Source organism: Impatiens glandulifera, chromosome 4, assembly GCF_907164915.1.
Source record: "Impatiens glandulifera chromosome 4, dImpGla2.1, whole genome shotgun sequence".
NCBI lineage: Eukaryota > Viridiplantae > Streptophyta > Magnoliopsida > Ericales > Balsaminaceae > Impatiens > Impatiens glandulifera.
The window spans coordinates 40,198,525-40,206,521 of NC_061865.1; positions in this window are offsets into that span (position 1 = coordinate 40,198,525).

Here is a 7,997-nt window from a genome sequence, read left to right on the forward strand (position 1 = left end):
CGATTAGACGGTTTACCTTTATTCTCCATCAAAGTTTTACTAATACATCTTTAAAATGGCGTTAGTCAATCTAATTTGACCCAACAATTTCCCCCTTTTTGATGATGTTAAAACTTTGCAAAATTAATAAGATAAGATAACCACCCATCAAATTAAAATAGGAATAATACTAGTTCACAAACTTCAAACGTAAGTTCCAAAAATCATGTTCAAAAACCAAGTTCCAAAAACCAACTAAAGATAATGAAAAGAGATTATTGTCCTTCCCTTTTCACGTTTGGATCATCAAACCCTTCACCAGTCAGGAGATTACGGAATTAAGGGACATGAGCACGGCCAGGAGCACGACCACCCCTTCCATCACTTCCAACACCTCGGTCACCACCGCGACCTCCGCCACTTTTGACTAGTCTACAACTTCCTATCTCAACGGCTTTTCTTTTTGATCTGGTGTCTGTCGAAGCACCACCTCTTAAGTTATTGCCACCTCCTCTTGAACTACCTTCCCCCTTTTTAACATTACCAGCTTCAAGGGCAAAAGGGCTTTCTCTTTCTCAGCGGCAACATCAGCGTCTTCCATTGCTTGAATCGATCTTGCAAAGGAGTCAGCTTGTTCCATATGTTCAGCGTCGGCTCTATTCATATGCTTGGTTACCTCAACCATTTGATCTTGAACAAGATTCATTCCCGTCATAATTTCCCGATGAAGATTTAGGTAAAATTCTCTTTGTTCCTCAAACTTCTCTGATTGTCTTTTGAAAATATTCTTTTCAAACTTGGAATAGGTAGTGTTGAAGATGTTGACTTCATAAGTATTTATCTTCATCGTATTCTCCAATTCTTTCTAAGTTGCAAGAAAAGAAGAGAATTCTTTCTTGTTTGAACTGTATCCATTCTCAAGATTCGTCATTATGGACTGCATATCCAGCATATTCTTTTGAAGAGTGCTCGTCATCACCGCCATAGACTTTAAGAACTTTGTGCCTCTAAGGGAGGTTTCTTCAATAGATGACACTTCTTGAGAGTTGGCAGAAGTAGTTTGAATGGGACTAACATGAGTATGAACTTGCATAGACTCCTCTGGTTCATCTGCCTCAGATGCATCTTTAGACTTCTCTTGATCTCTGAGAATGTCTTCACAAACCTTAAGAATCTATTCTGAAGTTTCTCTGTGATGAAGGGGTAACTCAGTAACTCTTTCAAAGATTTTCGCAACTGTTATTTCAGGAGGGGATCGAGGAGATGGAGATCCTTTTGATGAATTGTTGTTTTCGGCTTGTTCCCCCTCAGCTGAAAGACTCTTATCAGATTCGTCTTCTTTCGAGGGTTCCCCCTCAGATTATGCTTCATTAGGCAGATCAGCCTCTGTCTCTTTCACTAGAGATTTTTCTGCCTCTAGAACAGGGGTTTTCAATACTTCTGATTCCTCTTGAACAGGTGGTTCAATAGTTTCAGCATTATTCTCCTCTTCTTCAATAATTGGATCAGGTTGAACAGGATCCTGAGTTTAAATGATACGGGACTGAGCCAGAAGGCGTTTCACTTCAACAGAAGCATTCCCCAGTTCAATAAGGTGAGCAGCAGCTTGATCTTCTTCTTGAGAAATCAAATTATTATCCTCAAAGATTTGCATCGGCTCGTCATCATCTAATGGATTATAAAATGGATTCAACCCTAAACCGTCGTCGTTATGAACAAATCTGAGAACCGTTGAGCTATAGCCTTGCATAATTTGATCAAGTCTCTTTAAGGCTTTTTCTTCTATAATAACATTTCTTTCCATCGGATTGAAATTTGATTTTCTTGCTTCAAGATGAGGAAAGAGAGCACAACCTTTGATGTTCGCTTCCACCAGATCTTTCCTCTTGAGAGCTTCATAGACCTTAGAGGTTTTAACACACTTCAGGACTCGTTTCTCCACATTAACCAACTTCATCTATTTTTCGTTGACACCTTTTCCTTTAATAATTTGATCATAACCATTGGCCACTCTGTTCAACACCCAGGTGTCGAAGATATTTATCTTCTCATCTGCTTTCGCATTGGCTTGATCCATCATTAGATTGACAATACATGTTGCTTTAGAAACTTCCTCATTAGATTCAGTTGCGATAGCCTTGCCTTTTCCAATAACCTCAACTGGTATAGGAATTGGCCTTGGTTCACCGATAGATATGCCAGCAATTCTCTTGGTGGCTCTCATAATCTCATGAGGCGTTAAGGGCCGAGAAAACGCCCTGTTAAGACCTTAGACTGGACTCCATTTCCTGTGACAACGGACTTTTCTTGAATAATCATAGATACAGGTGGCTCGACATTCGGCAAAATGAGAGCCTGTTCAGACAATACTACAACAACAGGGGTTGGAATAACACCCGCTCTGTTTCGGAAATAATAGTAGCTTTAGTATCTATAGGTTCATTTGGGAGGACATGAGATGGAATCTTGTCAATACTTTCAACAATTGGACCAACTGGCTCAATAGTTGGCCCGACAGCTAGTTCCAACACTAGAACGGAAACAGATACAAGTTGTTCCAACATAGGAACACTAAAAGTAGGCACTTCGGCCAGAGAAGGAGGGTAGATTACCTTAGACGATGCCTTGGATAACTTAGACGCCCTAGGCGCCTTTAACTGATCACCTTTTGAAACGGAAGACTTTGCTGGCTTTTTCAACTAGCTAGCGAATAGAGAAAGCGAAGACATAAGGATGTCTGCAAGGGAAGGAGGACCTTGCTTTGCGCTGAAGTCAACTACTCCAGAATCTTTCTTTGACGAGCTCTTTTCGCTATTAGAACTAGCCTCCGATTCATTAATAGTTCTTGCTCTTTTAGCCCCCGTAGAGAGAATAGAGGCTGCAGGTTGCTTGAATTGAGTGACTGATTTTTCACACGTCTGTTGGCTAGACGCGCCAAAGAAATACTCATTTGAGTTCTTCATTCTTGTGAGAGTGTTGGCAACAATGAAAATGTTGAACACACGGCTAGTGTGAAGAGCCTCACCTTCTCTCATAGAATCCCCAAATGTTCTAGAAACTTGCTGAGTTCGGAAGAAAAACCTACACTTTCCTTGTTCTTAGAATCAATCGACCCACAAAGATTAGAAAAGAGCGTTGAAGCCCAGTTAACTTGAATACCCTTTGAAATAGCCGTCATATAATCGAAACGATCTTGACCATATAGATGAAAAGAACTTGCTCTTCCTTGAACTTTCTTACTCCCATTCAGCCTGATTTCTGAACCGTCGGCCGAAAAAGTAGTCTTCATTTCTGTGATGGTTTCCGTTGGAAGATGAAGATTAAAAGTGTGGCCCTCCAATGGAATTTCAAAGAACTTCGCATAAGACCCCTCATCAAAAGAAATAATCGTTTCGTTCACAGTCACATAAATAAAATCACCAACCATGGTTGTCGACTTGAAGAACTCCCAAACTTCCTTTTCATTGAAAATAAAAGGACCGCCGAGATATTTTCCGAGGCCGGAATACTCCAATGATTGGAACATATCAACCACTTCCTACTGATCGAAAGAATACACCGAGGGGAAATCTACCTGCAAAATGCAGTGACCAAGGGTAATCTTCTTGTTAGCCATTAGAGAGAAGATAAACAGACTCAAGATGAACATAGTTCTTAAGAGCGAAGTTAGAGAAAGTTAGGGTTCTTAAGAAATTTGTGAGCATAAAGGTTTCAATCGCATGCAATATGTCCTTAAATAGACTTCGAAGAGTCGCATGGCTTAACCGTCACTTTGCAGAAAAGTAAGTCCCACTATTTAATATTAGACGTCTTTTCCCAAAGATAGTCATTATTGATTTAGGGGGGTATCATTCATTTTCTTTTAACTTGAAAGACACATGTCTTCATGTTATTCGAAAGTGACTATTTTAATGTTTAAGCGGGAAAATTAGATGACACCACATAGAGGACAGTTGTCCTTGATCAGTTTTTGAAAACGAAGCATCTAATAGCACACGTAATTAGACGTTTGTCTTACTTCTACAATCCATATGATCTAAGCATCTATTAGCCGCATGAGTCTATTAGACGCATGCGTCTAATCACGTGTCTTATAGATGTCTAAACGTCTATTAGACGTCGACGTCTAATTACACATGAACAACACGTATTAGACGTGTGTTTGGTTAGACATGAGCATCCAATTTCTCTTGTCTAATAAACGTCTAAATATCTATTAGACGCCAACGTATAACCGCGTAGGTTATTAACCAAGACAGTTTAACTTAGAAGCATAGAGTGTGTAAATAAAAATACGTCTAAGTACTTGCTTTCCTTTTTCTTTTAGATGTCCTCGTCTAATAGACTGATTAAGGCTTTAGTCTGCGTGCATCTTTATTTTTATAGTAAATTTCCCTCTTAATTTATTCATGTATAAAAAAGAATAAATAATTGTTTTGAGGTCCTTAAGACCAAAAATATTTTTAAGGCAGAAAACACTTAGTCCTTAGGAGTGGCGAGTGCAATTGTTTATCTTCTAGAGCATGAACTCAGAAGAGTATGCTCCAAGCTTCCTTGCTTTAGCTTTCCTGTATCACCTACACAAGAAAATATTTAAAAACTTTGGTACCCACGTTCACTTGGGTCCTCGATTAATCAGTCTCTTAGGAATCCATATTTGAGTTATTTTGATAGATTTCTCATTTTGTGTTGTAATAGGTGCATATGATTTTGACTTAACAGACGCCTTTTTTCTATCCACTAATCCCTTAGATTTAGATGATGATTTTCTTTTAAAACACTTTGACTTTGAGTCAGGTTTTAGATAGCCAGACTTGTTGGATGCTTCAAACTTAGTTTTTAGCCAGCTAACAGTCGGCAGAACATAAGTTATTTCATCCTTCAAAGCTAACTCCTCATGGATTGGATCTGTTTCAGTATTAGTTAGACTCCCTTTGACAAAACTTATTTTCTTAAGCTTGTCAGTTGCTGAGTTTAACTTCTTACAGGACTGGTTTGGGTCATTGCTATCAAATCATAAACCGGATTTGGATCCAGCAGGTTTCAACAGACTAATCTGATATTTGACAGCTTCTCCAGACCTTATCCCAGCACTAACAATATAGTTTAACCGTTTGTTTTATGAAGATAGAGTTTGTATGTGTTCTTTGAGCATCTCATTCTCAGATGAGATATCGACCTTGCCATTTTCAAGAGTGTTTGGTTCTAAATTTTGAGATAAAATGGGTTGAGACACTTTTAAGGAAGATTTTATTTCATTTTGGCACTCTGATAGATTTCTATACTCTATGACCATGTCATTTAGTGCAGCTACCAGTTCTTCCCTTGAATTTTTTTCAAAAGAGAAGTCAAATACCTCAGATTCCTAAGCTTCTTCTTTTTCTTCTCTTGCCATGAAATAATTAACCTCGTCATCATCACTTTCACTGGATGATGAGTCAGAATCATTGTAGTTCCATTTGTTCTTCCCGTCTCCGGCCAAAAGAGCCTTTAGCTCCTTTTTGTCGTCCTTTTTCTTCTCATCACGCTTCGGCTTCCGACATTCCGATTTGTAATGACCTAAAATACCACAGTTAAAACACTTAACATTAGCTTTAGATTTCTTATCGTCATTGGTATTTGAGGAGCTTGAGTTAGATTTGCTATTTTTCATGAATTTTCCAAACTTCTTCACAAAGAGAGGCATAGCATCGCTGCTGAACTGCTAGGCAGTTGTCTTCAGATCAGGGGCAACTGGTGGCTCTTCTGAATTCACCAAGGTTTTGGTAATGATGGTGGATGAGGGTTGATATTCTTCAATCCTTGAGTTCAAATCGAACTCATAGGCCTTGAGATCAGCAAATAGATCGAAGAGCCCGATCTTGTTGAGATCTTTGAATTCCCTCATTTTCATTGTCTTTATGTCTCACTCCCTTGGTAAAGCTTGCATTACATTGATGGGAATCTTCCCTATTGCTTTAAGTCTTGCCAAGAATAGATAGAGTGGAGATAACCTTGTTGAACCTTGCCTCAAACTCAGTCATTGTTTCTCCAGGACACATTTAGAAGTTGTCGAACTATTGAGTGGAAACCATAATTTTGTTCTCTTTGGTCTGCTCATTTCTTTCACACAGTTGAGTGAGTCTATCCTAGATCTCCTTGGCAGTTTCACACTCAATGATGTAGTTGAATATGATGTCGTAAAGATATCTGTACGGAACGTCCAATGCCATGTTGTTGAGATTATTCTTCCTCTTATCTTCGCTGGTCCATTCAGATTTGCCCGTTTCGATTTTTATGGGACCATCTGTGATAACACTCCACATGTCATCATGAAGAGAGGAAAGATGAGCACGGACTCTCTTCTTCCACACAATGGAGTTTTCTTTTAAGAACGTAGGTATTGCGGTGGCAGTGGCATCTATGGATATGATCGACATTCTTTGTGATAGCTTGAGAATAGAAACAGAGCTCTGATACCTATTGATAGGATTAATGTAATCAATAGAGACGGGGGTTTTACTATTGATGACAACTTTTGGAAAACGGTTTGATAGAAATACTATTAGAGATTAATATCACTTTTTATTCTTCACAAACCCTTGTAAACTCTTGAAGCGATTCACGTGCTGAACTTTTTGCTCAGGTTTGAAGCTATGAACTAGTGAGAGAGTAAATAACACAACAAGTTGTTTATGGATTTTGGAGCAAAACCCTCCTACGTCACCCATTTTTCCAACCACCGGAAGGATTCACTATACTTCTTTGAATCAAATACAGTTTACTAGCTAGCTAACTGTTGAACAGAACAGGCTCTGTTCAACTTACAATATAATTAAGAGTATTTCTCAACTAGACAGATTTAGATTCTGTCTTGAACTTGAAGATGTACAAATAAGTAAGTGCAAGAGTATGAGATTGATAGCAGGTAAGGCTGGTAAATGTTCGTTGTAAGGCTTCTTGCTCTCGTACGTCGACCGTTGTCCTTGAGGATCTATATATAGAGTCAGGACACCTACGGTCGAATATTCTACATGGACACGTGGCAAACTCACATTGTAAAACCTCCATAGTACAAGAGTACAACAGACTCTTTGTACAAAGATCGTGGCTGTACCGAACTGGTAGTGCGCCGAATATTCTTCTGGAACTGTCCTTTACTGAACAAGTAGTGGGAGGAATATTCGCGTACGTGGAGTTCATTCATTGGATACAAATAGCTTGCTTATCGGTATGCACAAATGAGTGGAGCAAGAGTAGCGTACAACTAGTTGATCGTGGGTAGACGTATGCTAACTTAAAATAGCTGCTGAAGTGAGGCATTAGACGTGCTCCATTAGACTGCCAAGTCTAATGAGAGTTAGACACCAACATCTAAAAGCAAGATCCATTAGACCACTAAGTCTAATTGGAGTTAGAGTGCACATCTAACTATGTACTTGTTAGACAACACGTCTAAGTATGTATCTGTTAGACTGCACGTCTAACTACGTATCTATTATACTGCACGTCTAACTATGTATCTGTTAGACTACACGTCTAACCACGTATCTGTTAGATTGCACGTCTAACCACGTATCTGTTAGACTGCACATCTAACCACGTATCTGTTAGATTGCACGTCTAACTACGTATCTGTTAGACTGCACGTCTAACTAGCAACATGTCTATTTAGCCTGTTTTAGTTCATTTCTAATTTAGCATATGTTTGATTCACCTGCACAAAAATGATTAGACGACTTAACTTCATTCTCCATCAAAGTTTTACTAATACATCATTAAAATAACGTTAGTCAAACTAATTTGAGCCAACAAAGAATTTCAGGACCGAACTTTAAATGGAATAAAGATCATCCTCTTGAACTAATTATAGGTAACCCCTCTTTACCCATCCAAACTAGGCATCAACTGTTAGAAGAGTATGCAAATTCTGCATTTATTTCACAGATTGAACCTAAGAATGTGGATGAAGCATTGTTGGATCCCGATTGGATCTTAGCAATGCAAGAGGAACTAAAGGCATTTAGTTCCAAGACCAG